Source organism: Mustelus asterias, chromosome 5 (genome assembly GCF_964213995.1).
Source record: "Mustelus asterias chromosome 5, sMusAst1.hap1.1, whole genome shotgun sequence".
NCBI classification, from domain to species: domain Eukaryota; kingdom Metazoa; phylum Chordata; class Chondrichthyes; order Carcharhiniformes; family Triakidae; genus Mustelus; species Mustelus asterias.
This window is the reverse complement of record NC_135805.1, coordinates 97,536,354-97,550,178: the sequence shown is the minus strand read 5'-3', so window position 1 is coordinate 97,550,178 and position 13,825 is coordinate 97,536,354. Positions and strand designations below refer to the sequence as shown.

Genomic DNA, 13,825 nt, shown 5'->3' with positions numbered 1-13,825 from the left:
TGTAATGTTACTGCTACTAGTACAACCTTGCTGCAGTCAAAGCCCATTCAAATGGTGCTACTAAAAAATAAAATACTGCAGATGCTGGAAGTCTGAAATAAAAGCAGAAAAAACTCAGCTAGTTTGGCAGCATCTGTGGAAAGAGAAACAGATTTCAACATTGACAGATATGGCTTCTTCAGAACTGAAGGAAGGTAGGAACAGGATGAGTTTGTCATTGAATGATGGGGAGGGGAAGAATTAGAGGGAAGGTTGGGACAGGGTAGAGAGTGGGAGAGATTATATGACAAAAATGTCATGGAACAAAAGCGAGTGGTGATTGTTATGGTGAAGGAACAAAGTATTTCTCCAGAGTGAGTGTTAATGGTAGAATAATGAACACACCCTGGGCTGGATTCACCGATCTTCTAGCTGCATGTTTCTCGGTGGCGGGAGGCAATGTGCCATTCACAGGCAACAGGATTTTCTGGTGTCCCCCCCTATCAAAAGGATTTCCCATTGATTCCACCTCATGCCACTGGGAAACTCATGGCAGGGATGCACTGCTGGTGGGCCCAGTGAATCATAGAAACCCTACAGTGCAGAAGGAGGCCATTCGGCCCATCGAGTCTGCACCGACCACAATCCCACCCAGGCCCTACCCCCACATATTTACCCACTAATCCCTCTAACCTACACATCTCAGGACTCTAAGGGGCAATTTTTAACCTGGCCAATCAACCTAACCCGCACATCTTTGGACTGTGGGAGGAAACCGGAGCACCCGGAGGAAACCCACGCAGACACGAGGAGAATGTGCAAACTCCACACAGACAGTGACCCAAGCCGGGAATCGAACCCAGGTCCCTGGAGCTGTGAAGCAGCAGTGCTAACCACTGTGCTACCGTGCTGATGTGAACAGCCAGAGAATTCAGGCCCCTGTCTCCTCTAAGAACTCCATTCCAATCTTCCCATTTCTCCATCTCATCTATTCTGATGAGTAACATTCTACACCAGAGCTTCTAATATGTCTTCCTTTTCCCTCAGCTGAGGATTTCCACACATCACTACCACAACCATGCCTGCCCCATTTCCTCTCAATGCTTCCCATCCCTTCTTGAGTCATGATTGGGTTCCACTTGTCCCTCCTTTCCATCCCACCAGATTTCATATTCAAAGAATCATCCACCCTTTCAGCATTCCAAAGGGACCGTTCTCAAATCATCCAACACTGTGTCCTCTTTCCATGGCAATTTCCCATGCAATCACAGGAGGTGTATCACAGGATACACAGGAGGCCTTTTACCTCCTCTTCAAAACACTCCTTCCAGATGAAGCAGCACTTTAGTTGCACTTCTTTCAATTTGCTACTCACAATGTGGTCTCCTCTACACTGGGGAGTGTAAGTGCAGATTGGGTGACTGCTTTGTGGAGAACCTCCGTCAATCCACAAGCATGAACCCAAGGTCCCATCTGCTTGCTATCATAATTCATCACCTTGCTCTCATGCACATTAGTCCTCAGGTTGCTTTAGTGTTCCAGTGAAGCTCAACACAAGCTAGAGGAACAGCACCTCAACTCACAGTTAGGCCTTTACAGCCTCTGGACTACTTCAGTTCAACAATCTCGAAGGAAAGAACTCTGTCCCCCATTTTGATTCCGTTTTTTTGCCATGTGCCAGTCTGAATCTTGTTTTTGCTTTCAGACAGAATTGTTCATTATTCTGCCATTCGCACTCACCTTGGAAAAATGTTTTGTTTTTTACCACAACCATGACCACTCCCTTTACTATTTGTAACATGACAACTTTGTCATTTAATCTTTCCCACCTCCATACTATTCCAAACCTTTCCTTCTGCTCTTCCCCACCCCCCCAACGACATAAAACCCATCACATTTCTACCACCCTCCTTCAGTTCTGAAGAAGTCACATTCAACTTGAACGATTAACTCTCTCTCTCTCAACAGGTGCTGCAAGACCTGAGAGTTTTGCAGTTCATGTTCGTGCTTTATTAAATATGTTTTTAAAAATTCATTCATGGGATATGGACGTCACTGGCTGGCAAGCATTTATTGCCTGTCCCTAGTTGGCTGAGGACAATTAAGAGTCAACCACATTGCTGCGGCTCTGGAGTCACATGTAGGTCAGACCAGGTAAGGACAGCAGATTTCCTTCCCTAAAAAAAAGGACATTAGTGAGCCAGATGGGTTATTGCAACAATCAAAGGACAGGCCCTTCGGCCCTCCAAGCCTGTACCAATCATGCTGTCCGGCTGAACTAAAACACCCTGCACTTCCGGGGACCATATCCCTCCATTCCCATCTTATTCATGTATTTATCCAGACGCCCCTTAAAACTCACTATCGTATCTGCTTCCACTACCTCCCCCGGCAGTGAGTTCAAGGCACCCACCACCTTCTGCGTAAAAAAAACTTGCCTCGTACATCTCCTTTAAACCTTGCGCCTCGCATCTTAAACCTATGCCCCCCGTAATTAACTCTTCCACCCTGGGAAAAAGCTTCTGACTATCCACTTTGCCCATCCCACTCAATCTTTAGGTTTCTATCAGGTCACCACTCAACCTCTGTCATTCCAGTGAGAACAAACCAAGTTTCTCCAATCTCTCCTCATAGCTAATACCAGGCAACATCCTGGTAAATCTTTTCTTAACCCTCTCCAAAGCCTCCACATCCTTCTGGTAGTGTGGCGACCAGAATTGAACACTATATTCCAAATGTGGTCTAAGGTTCTATAAAGCTGCAACATGACTTGCCAATTTTTAAACTCAATGCCCTGGCCGATGAAGGCAAGCATGCCATATGCCTTCTTGGCCATTTTCAATTGAAAACAGTTTCATGGTTATCAGTAGATTCTTAATTCCGGATATATTTTATTGAATTCAAATTCCACCAACTGCTGTGGTGGGATTTGAACCTGGGTCTCCAGAACATGAGCTGAGTTTCTGGATTAATAATCTAGTGATGATACCACCAGGCCATCGCGTCCTCTGAAGATGTTTAGTGCTCAAACATGAAATGCAGTTACTCCCCCCAGCCAAGTCACTCTTCCCATTTATACTTTTGAGAATTTTATAGAATCATAGAATCCCTAGTGCACAAGAGGCCATTCGGCCCATTGAGTCTGCACCAACTCTCTGATAGAGAATCTTACCCAGAACCTCTCCTCATAACCCAACACATTTACCACGGCCACATGGTTCTAATCTACATACCTTGGGTCACTAAGTGGCAATTTAGCATGGGCAATCCACCTAACCTGCATGTCTTTGGAGTGTGGGAGGAAACCAGAGCACCCGGAGGAAACTTACACAGACACAGGGAGAATGTACAAACTACACAGACAGTCACCCAAGGCTGGAATTAAACCCGGGTCCCTGGAGCTAAGGCAGCAGTGCTAACTACTGTACCACTGTGCTTAAGTTAATTGTAATCGTATTTATTTCCTCTGTCCCAAAAGTGCCCATTTTTTCCTCAGAAATATGCAGCCTCTCTAGTACCTCGGCTTCATATATTTCACTGTGGATGTCCAAAAAGCCTTTCCACCACACACCCATATTTTCTAGGAAGGGGGTACAAGACAACAATCAGTAACAGAAGCCTAAGAGTGCTGAGGCCTACCACTGACCTGGTTAACATAAGCTAAATTAGCACAGCTCAAGTGATTAAGAACAGTGCGCCTTTACTGACATCAGACAGGGCCTTCTTTAAAGTTCTCATTTTATTTTGCATTCTTTCAGTGACTATGTGACTGGAAAGTGGTGTATACTAATAACATCTTCTCTATCAAAACATTTTGTTTATTTAGAAAATGTTTTTAGTACTTCATTTTATTGTGATAAAATTCAGAAAACTTGATGCTCAGCTCTATTCACTAATTAGGATCTAGATGCTGTTGCTTATGATAATCAGCACTCAAAAAAGTGCATTAATATTGATTTTGGTCTAATCATAATGCCTATTAAAGCAATCCAGTCATGTACTGATCCATTATTTCACATTAGCAGATTAAACAGTAATTAATGAGCAGATTGGCAGAGACAGGGGGTATTAGTATACAAGTACATATTCTTAAAGTGACATTTATTAATGGCAATCATATATGCTACAGTGCATTTTATGCTAGAACCATCCATATCCCATGCCAGCACAAAATATGTCAAACATCATTATGACTGGAGCAGTATTTACTGAAGGATTTGAGCCTTTCACAATATTTGTTCTCCTTTCCTCTGGTTCACCAGGCCACAGATTTTCACAGCTCACATGCTTTAGTAAAGTGTTTGAAATCCAAGCTTCTGGAGACAAGGAAGGAATGTGTGATGCATGTACATGCATTGCTGTTTAATATGTTGTAGCAGCCAAGCAGTAGAAATTTACTTTCTAGTGAATATTTTGAGCAGCGAAATGGCGCAAATAGCTAAGAAATAAGGGTGAAAAGATCAACATCTTGGGGGCTGGGGGTTGCTTCACCATTATTCGGAAATGGAACTGGAACAACCATACTGCAGCTATAAGAGCAGGTCAGAGTCTGGGAATTCTGTGGCATGTAACTCAACTCCTGACTCCCCACTGCTATCTACGAAGCACAAGTGAGGAGTGTGATGGAATACTCTCCACAAGGACGGCATGGTGGTACAGTGGTTAGCACTGCTGCCTCACAAAACTAGGGACCTGGGTTCCATTCTGGCTTGGATGACTGTGTGGAGTTTGCACGTTCTCACCATGTTTGTGTGAGTTTCCTCCGGGTGTCCAGTTTCATCCCACAGTGCTCCAACAACATTCAAGAAACTTGACATTACCCAGGACAAAGCAGTCAGCTTGATTGGCACCCCATCCACCACCTTCAGCATTCACTCCCCCCGCAGTGGCAGCAATGTGTACCATCTACAAGATTCACTGCATCAGTCACCAAGGCTCTTTGAGGCACCATCCAAACCGGCAACCTCTACTATCCAAATGAACAAGGGCAGCACATTTTCTCTCTCTCTCTTCCTAGCACTATGCGTGTATCTACACCACGTGGACTGCAACGGTCAAGATGGTGACTCACCACCAACACCTTTTCAAGGGCAATCAAATGGGCAATCAACACTGGCCTAGCCAGCGACACTCATACCTAATGATAAAAATGTTTTTAAAGTAAATTGTTTCAAGTTCTTGGGTAGTAGTTATGCAAGTATAAACTCTGGGGGCAATTCTCCCAAAGAAATTCTAAATGCCGAATTCGCGTGAGAACAGGAATAACTCCCGCTGATTTGTTTAATCAGGAGTTTCAAAATGAATCTCCCACACTGAGCACTGAAGAGTGCCCTAGCAAGACTCATTCTGAAAATGAGAGGGTGGGGCCTATTCCCACTGGAGAGGCCGACAGCACAGTGCTGAGCGGGCCACTGCGCATGCACTGACAGATCAGCGCATGCGCAGTGGCCCCGCACTGCCAGCCTCCAGATTGCTGGCCAGCCCCGTGACCCCACATCGCTGTCCCTCTGACTCGTTGGTCTCCTGAACCTATCCCAGCCAGTCCCAATGTTTCCCCCCCAATATCACCCTGCCCGGCAGTCCCTCCCTCCCTCTTCCCTAGCAGTCTCTACCACCCCCTGCTGGATGACCAGCCCTAATTACCCCCTTCCCTCCCTCTGCCACCGATCCGTACGCAGAGTGGCAGTGGGCCTGGAGATTTCAGTCCCAGGCCCGCTAATGAAATTGAAATCCAAATTTAAATATTTAAGTCAGCCCCATGCTGGAAATAGGTGCGGAGCTGAATACTCCAAAATTCTTTGCCTGGGAGGCACATGGAGGCCATGGTGTCCAGCAGGGAGCTTGCTAAACAGCCTCCACTGATGTCTCCCAGCCTGTTGCGCTGCTAGAGCAGTGCAGCAGGCTGGAGAGTTGCCCCCCCATGCTTTGAAAGATAATATGGCTGATTATTTAGCATGTTGACTCATTCCAGAAATAAGTATGGCAAACTGACAGGACAGAATACATAATTCCCACTGTATTCTTCTGATAAATCTTGTTGCTGAATATCTCTGGCAAGGATTATGGTGGAAGTGACTGGTTGTGGATCTTGTAAGGTGGTTTAATTATGGTTTCCAAACATAAGTAATTAAACAGCTAACATCCTTCAAGTACTGCTCCCTCAGCTTATTATTTACTGATTTATTTTTAGAAATAGGAGTTTAACCTAACAAATAGTAAATTTTGTCAACAAAGTGATAAATGGTTATAACAGTTGTACAATGGAGTACTTCTAGGATTAAAAAAAGCCCATTTTCTCAAGAAATTTGCAGATCCAGTCACATTTATATATTTCAAACTTCAAAGATTATGCAATTTCAGGCATCCCAGGAGACCCATTCAAAAGTTAATCTTTCCCAAATGTTCTCACTCCTGCACCAAGTATTGACTGTACAAGTTACTTAACAAATGTATCAATCTTTAAATTTTACAATTCCTTTAAAAACTAGTGAAATACTGCTTTGTTGATTATGAAATATATATCTCCAACATCTGGCAACATTTTAAAAAATTATGCAGACAAATCTGGTCATAAGATGGCGATATTACTGTAGATATGATGCAACATGTTTTGGTATAACTCCAGAAAATTGAAGGTATTGTAACAGTGTTTCTGAATGCTTGAAGTGAGGGAACAGTAGATAAAGACATTTAAAAGTTTGTCTTCGGAATCTATTTTCTTTTTCATGCATGCCATATGAAGTAAAGACTAACTGAAATATTCTAATGATGCAGACACCAGACTTAAGCAAATGGAACAATGTGCATATCTGCGCCTGCAAATTGCTGATCTCTTGTCCCTCTCAATCGCTGGCTCAAGAATTGAAAGAGGCAGCATGTTTTACTGATGTTTGAATACTTGCAGCAGATCTTAAGAATAATAAAACCTTTACAACACAGGAAGAGGCCCTTCAGCCCCTCCAAGCACCTATTCTCAAATTCCAGCACTTGTCCATAGCCTTGTATACCCAGGCGTTTCAAGTGATCAAAATGCTTCTTAAATGTTGTGAGGAGAAAAACGAAAACTTTAATCAGTCAGTGCATGGCTTAAATATTTGTGATAATGACTTTCATGGTTCACCACTACCAGACTTTAGGACAGACAACAGCCAAGGGATACTCAAAAGAGGTTGAAGCTTCAAGCACATCATGAGCTTGCTACTATTTAATGCTGCAGAAGTTGAAACATATTCAAAAACCCTTACTGCTTAGAATAAACCTTTATCACCTGCAGATCGCCTTCATGTTGTCTACTTAAGAATTAATTTGTTCCTTAAAGATTTTAGTAAACTATTTGAATATTACAAAAAAAATGACAGAGTGCCTTTGGCTCAGTGGTAGAATTTCCACCTCAAATTGTCAAGGGTCCAAGCCCTACTCTAGAGAGCTCCAGTGACTAGAATATGACCTATAAATACTGGATTTAGATCCAGCAGAGTACTCTACACATTGGGCTCAGTGGAAGTATTCCTATCTTTAAGCTGGAGTTTTGGATTTTGGATCAACTCCACACATTCAAGTGACTAGAAATTGGAGCTCCAAGCTCCAAATATTGGTTCTGCAGGTGTATCTGCATCCACCTGGGAGAAGGCAGTCTGAGGACAAACAGTGAGGAAAGGACCTCAGTTTGCTCTTTCCCAGAAGTAGCTCAGGAATCTCAATTTGGTTGGGGAGGTAAATATCTCAAGTGCAAAATCTGCTTTCTGGACTTAGCTTTGTGGAAACTGCACGTTGTTTAATAAAGTGATTCTTTTGAAACGTAAATGTTAAACTCAGGTAATAATTATTTAATAATTTTATTACATTAAAACATCTCAGAATGTTTCAAACAATGAATTGCTTTTTGAGGTGAAGGAACCATAGTCTCTACCTGTAAACAGCAATGGAACGAGTGTTTTTGCAAGACGATAATGTTTGATGTGTTCATAATACCCATTCTGTCGAGCTCTAACAAATCAATTGTATTGTCAACTTGATATTTAGCAAATGATAGAAAATCTATGATCAATTCGGTAAAACAAAGCACTGACTTCAGCAGATAGTTTAGTAAAGGTTTTTGCATCATTATTACATTGCAATTAATCTGACAACAATTGGAAGTTTATTTCAGATAGAATACTATTAATGCTTCATAAAACTTGCAAACATGCTAAAATACTTGCACAACCCAAGCTCATTTGGAGCAGTGCTGATACTGTACCACTCCAATCTGAACGCATCAGATCAAATATAGGTAAAATATTTCTTCAATCTTAAAAATTGCATTTGGAGCTTTTTCCAATCATTGCCTATCAATTGAAGTGCATTGAAAGAAAACAAGTTATTTTATGGATCTGATATAATTTGGTGCTACACACTTTTTTCCTTCAATGATTCACTGTAAACTTCTTTGTGAGCCTGTTAGCGCAATGCTGGAGGACCACTCAATTCAAACTTGAACAAAACGCCACTTGAAATGAAGTAGTATGCAGGAGGTCAGAACACTTAAGGCAGTCAAATAGTCTTTTCTGTGAAAACTTTGACGATACAAAACTAACAGACACATGATGTTCACATAGCATCATTCAGAGGCCCAACCTATCCCTCGTCCTTGCCCGAATATAGAAAACGCAGCATCCCAATTTATACACAGGAAGTTTCCATGGACATCAAGGTGATAATGGCCATCAGTTAATCTGCTGTTTTGTTTAGGTGTTCGGGGACAAATGTTGGACAATGCACAAGGGAGAACTTTACTGCTCTTAGACTGCCATTAGATCTTTTATCGGAAAGGGCAGCAGTGGGCTTAGGTTACAATCTCCTCTGCAAGACAGCACCGCTGGCTGTGCAGCTCTCCTCAAGTCATACAGAAGTAATGAAAACGGCAAAAGTTTTGACGTTAAAAACTCCCAGACCAGGGTCAAAACATGTATAATAACAGACACTAGTGCAATTACACCTATGAGTTCCGAAATGTTGTATTTCCCGTATTGAATTACATTCTACCCGAAGGTTTATCTTATTCTAATCAGAATGCCATTTGGTTAAAAAAAAGAAACTAAGCTGTCGACTTGTTTTTTTGAAGGGTCTGAGGTGCCATGCATGCTTTTGAAATCGATGTGTTTTTTTTCTCATTCGATAAAAACAGCTGGACTGGAGGTTTCTCGCCGGCATTTCCAGCCCTTCACAGCGCCATTGCAGCGGAGCAAAAATGTGCTCACGATGTTATCACGGGCTTAAAACAGGGGGGGGGGGGGGGGGGGAGAAACTGTTCCAAACAATAAATAAATATTGGCTCAAGTAGTCCTACCGTGGAGTGAAGTCTGCAAGAGATGTATGGGGCGCCCGCCGCCGTTGCTGCACGTTAGAGCGGGTGAGCGCTCTTGTTCAGCTCTGACACACAATGAGAACCTAATGCTTTTATCTTAACCAGAATCTAATCCCGGTGCCGGAGTATTAGACCTTAGCACCGGAATTGTAGAAACCCCCCCCTGTCTGCGTCCAGCACGAACACAGAAGCTGCAGAGCTCCACAGACCCCGGCGGGGGCAGCTGTCAACACATCCCTGAAGCTACAGCGGCTACTGAGAAATTTCAAAGCTTTAAACTATCCCATCTGCACTAGACCAACCGCAGCATCCAAATCCGTTTCCAAATCTGCATTCTGTGGGAATTGTGCAAGGAATATATATATATAAATAAATAATATAAAGACCTGATAACTGATAGGAGGTTAATAGCTGGGCAAAGCTACCTTTAGATTCCCTGGCACCAGGAAAAGATGCTCATCATGTGAGTTAGAGCAAAAGACAAGACTGCTCAATAGACCAGCATCACCAGAAAACCGGTTCAAACTCTTTCCCTGTGCCACCGCCTCCTCCCACTATACAATAACATACACAATAATCCAATCCACTGAAAAGCTACACAAGTATAAATCAAGTTTGGTAAAGTCTTGCAAAAAGTTATGAAAATAAAATGAAATTACTGGTTCACGGTCACCTCACAACACAACTGGAATCACAGTTTATCCTGTTTGTTTATTTTTAAAATCAATAAACACAGGCATTTCAGCAGAAATAAACCTGCCACTTGGTCCTTCAGCAGCGTGTTTCCTGACTCGCAGCAAATTGGGTGAAGGAAAACCAAAATAGGTCAGGGGCAAAACAAAATGCAGCGGAGAAAAAAAATAAGTGGAGAGAGAGAGAGCAATGCAAGACGGTAAACTTACTCAGGATGTTTGGTGAGCCAGCTTTAAAGCGCGCTTCCGAGTAAGTTTGAAGTTGTATGTCGCTGGGTTGCCGCTATAAAATCCCCCAATGTTTCAGTGTGTGAGTGTGGCTGGCTGGCGAGCAGCAACTTTTATAGAGGCGGGCGAGCGGGCGCGCAGGCGCGCGGAGCAGCTGGAGCCGGCTGCTGGCGGAGGGCTGCTGATCGCACGGCGGGGAAAGAGCGCTGCTGCTGCAGCCGCTGCCACTCACTCAGCCCAGCCTGTCAGCCAGAGAGGCTGCTGTAACTGCTGCCACTCACTCAGCCCAGCCTGTCAGCCAGAAAGGCTGCTGCAGCTGCTGCCACTCACTCAGCCCAGCCTGTCAGCCAGAGAGGCTGCTGCAGCCGCTGCCATTCACTCAGCCCAGCCTGTCAGCCAGAGAGGCTGCTGCAACTGCTGCCACTCACTTTGCCCAGCCTGTCAGCCAGAGAGGCTGCTGCAACTGCTGCCATTCACTTTGCCCAGCCTGTCAGCCAGAGAGGCTGCTGCAACTGCTGCCACTCACTTTGCCCAGCCTGTCAGCCAGAGAGGCTGCTGCAGCCGCTGCCACTCATTCAGCCCAGCCTGTCAGCCAGAGAGGCTGCTGCAGCTGCTGCCACTCACTTTGCCCAGCCTGTCAGCCAGAGAGGCTGCTGCAACTGCTGCCATTCACTTTGCCCAGCCTGTCAGCCAGAGAGGCTGCTGCAGCCGCTGCCACTCACTCAGCCCAGCCTGTCAGCCAGAGAGGCTGCTGCAGCTGCTGCCACTCACTTTGCCCAGCCTGTCAGCCAGAGAGGCTGCTGCAACTGCTGCCACCCCCTTTGCCCAGCCTGTCAGCCAGAGAGGCTGCTGCATCTGCTGCCACTCACTCAGCCTACCTGTCAGCCAGAGAGGCTGCTGCATCCGCTGCCACTCACAGCCCAGCCTGTCAGCCAGAGAGGCTGCTGCAGCCTCTGCCACTCACTCAGCCCAGTCTGTCAGCCAGCCTGTCAGCCAGAGAAGCTGCTGCAACCACTGGCTCTCACTCAGCCCAGCCTGTCAGCCAGAGAGGCTGCTGCAGCCGCTGCCACTCACTCAGCCCAGCCTGTTAGCCAGAGAGAGGCTGCTGCAGCCGCTGCTACTCACTCAGCACAGCTTGTCAGTCAGCCTGTCAGCCAGAGCAACTACTGCAGCCACTGCCACTCACCCAGCCCAGCCCGTCAGTCAGAGAGATTGCTGCAGCCACTGCAACTCACCCAGCCCAGCCTGTCAGCCAGAGAGGCTGCTGCAGCCGCTACCACGCAGTCACTCAGCCTAGCCTATCAGTCAGAGAGGCTGCTGCAGCTGCTGCCACTCACCCAGCCCAGCCTGTTAGCCAGCCTGTCAGTTAGAAAGGCTGCTGCAGCCACTGCCACTCAGTCAACCCAGCTTGTCACCCGGCCTGTCAGAGAGGCTGCTGCACCTACAGCCACTCACACTCACTCAGCCCAGCCTGTCAGCCAGCTTGTCAGCCAGAGTGACTGCTGCAACCGCTGCCACTCACTCACTCAGCCCAGCCTGTCAAGCAGTCACCCAGTCAGTTAGAGCGGCTGCTGCAGCTCCCCCAGACCCACACGCACAGTGCAAACTTCACAGCGAGCCGCCTCAGGATCCAACCCTGACAACTTTCCAAAAAAAAATACACGTTTTTACCAAGCAGGCAAATCAGCCACACCAGCACCAAACAAACATACAACAACAGCAAAAAGGAACCGCTGAAAAGACGCTTGTTCTTAATACGATCCAATGCACAGCTCTTACCTCCACTGTCCTGAGAGTTGGAGGTTGCGTCCTTGCAAAATTCTTGGACGTTCCGGGTAAAGGAAATTAGGCTTTCTTTTTTGTTGTGGTGGTGGGGTTTTGTTAAACAGTCAGCAGTCTTTCAGGAGGATGCCCCGTTTAATTCAGATTCTAGATATTGGAGGATAAGCCATTTGGAGCGGATCAGCTGCTTGATTGTTTTTTTTGGTTGTGTCTCTCTCTCGTCTCCGATATCAGCATGAGAATTTTATTATTTCTAAACTGTTGTGTTTAATTCTCTTGGCCCCATCTCTTCCTCTCTAAAGAGGACAGTTGATTGACTGCCTGCTAGCAGCCCTCCTCCTCCTGCTGCTGCTGCTTGCTGCTGTGTTGAGCTCGGCTTGCTGGCTGACAGGCGGTCAGGCGGGCGCCAGCAGGAACAGGGGGGGGAAAGGAAAGGCTGCTTCACAACCACCTTCCCCCGCGCGCGCGCGCGCGCGCTCCGCTCGCTCCGTGCTCGCTCGCTGCTGTGGGAGCCCGGAGCGCGCACGGGGCGGGGGCGGCACGTCCCCGACAGCTGGGGACGCGCGTCCAGCAAGGTGTAAACGGGCTCTGCCTGGATTGAGCTGAGAGTCCCCCCTCCCCAACCCTGGCTATTCACACGTTTGCTTTTGTCCCGAACGGTGATTGAAAACGTCCCATATTTTGTAAATAAGCTTTTTTTTGTAAAAAAGATAGAACTGGAATTTATTAATTCATCGTTATCTCACTTTCTGCAGCAAAACGTGATAACTAATATCTACACTTCTTTTGTAATTGATGCAAGCAAGTCCAAGAAAAAAACCGAGATATTTAGTGAGAGGAAATGAAGAGGAGAATGTGTCCATACCCATCCCTCCAGGGCCCCCGCACTCCCCGCTGTTTCTCCATAAGCGTCAAGTTTTCAAAGTTGAAATTGTTAACCTACTGTTAAATATGTGCATGGTACAGTTACCACTACAATACTGAGAGCTACCATGTTATCTTCTGCACCCCATTAATACATGTATTCCTTATTTGCAATACATTATTTATTTTATTTTGATCGGCTTACATTAAGACTGCAATGAAGTTACTGTGAAAATGCCCTGGTCGCCACACTGTCGGCGCCTGTTTGGGTACATTGAGGGAGAATTTAGCATGGCCAATGCACCTAACTAGCACGTCTTTCAGACTGTGGGAGGAAACCAGAGCACCCGGAGGAAACCCATGCAGACACAGGGAGAACGTGCAGACTCCGCACAGACAGTGACCCAAACTAGAATCGAACCTCGGTCCCTGGCGCTGTGAGGCACCAGTGTTAACCACTGTGCCTTGAATTCACGCCATGTGTTATTTGTGTAGGATTGCTTAATGCACCAATAATGACATTCCCTCTCAGTTGTTTTAATAGGTCTTAACTCATTCATTTAACAGGTTAACGCCTGCATTAAGATAGTGGGTCAATGAATTCCCTACAAAAAAACATTAGTGGGCTTGTACACTATAATTACATAGTGCAATTTCAAGACCTCTGTGATTAATAGAAGGGAAGAGCTGAAAAGCAGAGGTCTGTGCTCTGAGACATTAAATCATTTAATCCGAAAGTTCACCAAGACTGTAAAGATCTGAATAATTTCATAATGGATGACGCAAGGAAGCAAATTCTTTCGTTCCTACTTTTACATCAGAAAAATAAATGTGATGGCTTGGAATTCTACTGCTTAATACTTAGGAATAAACTGTTAATTAAGAGGTACTTTGGCAAGATTCACTTTCTGAATAGAGCAATAATAAGCACTCT

General features: G+C 45.4%; 1 protein-coding gene across 4 annotated transcripts in view; it reads right to left on the bottom strand.

Moving 5' to 3' along the window:
- The window catches only part of klhl29 (kelch like family member 29), a 423,156-nt gene extending 410,752 nt beyond the window's left edge, over window positions 1-12,404 (bottom strand). For 2 of the 4 annotated variants that reach the window (XM_078213081.1, XM_078213080.1), the window contains exon 1: window positions 12,025-12,404. The gene's annotated coding sequence lies outside the window, so the exon portion shown is untranslated. Of the gene's footprint in view, window positions 1-10,227; window positions 10,339-12,024 lie in introns of those variants that run through there. The other 2 variants (XM_078213079.1, XM_078213082.1) reach the window with 1 other exon arrangement.
- Between the last annotated feature and the right edge of the window lie 1,421 nt (window positions 12,405-13,825).